Genomic DNA, 2,150 nt, shown 5'->3' on the forward strand with positions numbered 1-2,150 from the left:
ACCCTTGATCTCAGGGTTGTGAGTTCAAGCCCCATGTTGGGTGTAGAAGCTACTTAAAAATAAAATCAAATTAATAAAAATTTAAAAATATAAATATAACTGCTAGCTCCAGCTCTTCCAAGAATGAGATGATGCACCATCCCTTGAACTTTCATAAACGGCTCCATGAAATGTTACCTAGGCCCACCCTATACCTCTCTTGATAAAATCTCTCACTCTCTCTCCCTGCTCACTCTCTCCAGCACCTCTTGGGTGCTCCTGGAACCACCCAACATGTTCCCGCCCCAGGATTGTCACATATCCAGCTTGCTCTGCCTGGAATACACTTCTCTGCTGCTTTACTTCTTCCCAACGTCACCTTCTCAGTTGCAACACCCCCTAATATACATACCCAGCACTTCCTATTCCCCTTCCTTAATTTATAATTATGATATATTTACTTGTTTATATCATCATCGTCTCCCCACACCAGGACATAAGCTCCATTTTCACAAGTTTATTCGCTGCTTTATTCTTCATATTTACAACAGTGCTTGGCACATGGTGGGTGTGAAGAAACATTTGTTGCATACACGAACAAGGGATAAAGACACACCTAGTATATGTCTGGCATACAGTTAAGCAATCAATAAATGGTAGCTACTGTTGGAATTTGCTACAGTGAAAGTATGCAAGCTATTGATCATGAGGACATAATCCTGTAGGGCATGCAAAATCTCCTCGTTAACTTCTGCAGAACATTCTACCTACTTGCTGAGATACGACAAAAGCCAGCTTCTTTTATCACTACTATACATTCAAAATGGGTTCTACAAACGATTTTTTATGGAGATCTAAGTTTCTGAGCAAAACCTCCTGTGTAAAATTCACAGCAGTTTTGTAACATAATTTTTTTTAGCAACGAAAAGAAATTGACAACTTATTTTCTCTTGTTATTTATCTCAGTACTTCAGGTTGTTATTGATTGTACACCCAAATATGCCTCAAAATGCCTCCAACTTAGGATAAAACACAGACATTCTTTTTTCATTTTTTTTCATTGCCTTTAGTTTCCTCCCTCTTGCACAACAAATTGTATCACTGTGACTGACAACTATTTTGCCAACATTTCAGGTATATTTTTCAACTTTTTTCTTTTCTGTTCTCTTTATCCATACATCGAATTATTTTTCTCCCTTTGGCTTGACTACTGTTGCATCCTGTTTCATTCTGAAGGTGACGTGTTACTTTAATTGACAAAACTCAGGTGTTCAAAATAGTAATTTTTTCTGTACTTCCTATTCAATTTAAGGCCTCATTTTTCCCTGTCAAAAAATTAATAACCATTGTTACTGAGTGCTTACTATGTGTCAGACACTGTTGTAAGAGAATCAACTCACTAATTCTCATATTAGTCCTATGAGGTACCCATATTACAGAAGAGGAAAGTGAAGCACAGAGAAGTTAGGTATCTTCACGAGGGTCAAGAGAGAGTGCAAGCAAGTGACCAGGGACAGGCAGAGGGTGAGGGAGAGAGAGAATCTCAAGCAGATACCATGCTGAGCCTGGAACCTGATGTAGGGATTAATCTCACAATCCTGAAATCATGACCTGAGCCAAAATCAAGAGTTGGATGATCAACCAATTGAGCCACCCAGGCGCCCCAGCGCCAATTTTAAAAATAAAAGAAGTTGCTAGAAAACATGATCCATATATAGTATGCACTCTTCCTGCAGGACATCCTGGTAATGGGCCTTCTGCTCTCAGCTCACCCACCGACACTGATGCAGCTTAGATTCATCAGGATCAGGTCCCTTAAGAGCCAAAGTCTTTTATATAATTATTATTGCTATTGTCATTGTTTTATTTTGTTAATTCTTGTTAATTGTTACATTTTGTTAATTCTGGATTTTTAAAAAAGATTTTATTTATTTACTTGAGAGACAGAGAGAGAGCATACAGAAGGAGAGTGAGAGGGAGAAGCTGACTCCTCTCTGAGCAGAGAGCCCAATGCCGGACTCAATCCCAGGGCCCTGGGATCATGACCTGAGACAAAGGCAGATGCTTAACTGACTGAGCCACCCAGGTGCCCCAATTCTGTATTTTTAAGTGGTTATATGTTACTGTTCTTTTTTTTTTAATTTCTAATTTAAATAAATAAATAAATAAAT

Source organism: Nyctereutes procyonoides, unplaced genomic scaffold (genome assembly GCF_905146905.1).
Source record: "Nyctereutes procyonoides isolate TBG_1078 unplaced genomic scaffold, NYPRO_anot_genome, whole genome shotgun sequence".
Taxonomy (NCBI): Eukaryota; Metazoa; Chordata; class Mammalia; order Carnivora; family Canidae; genus Nyctereutes; species Nyctereutes procyonoides.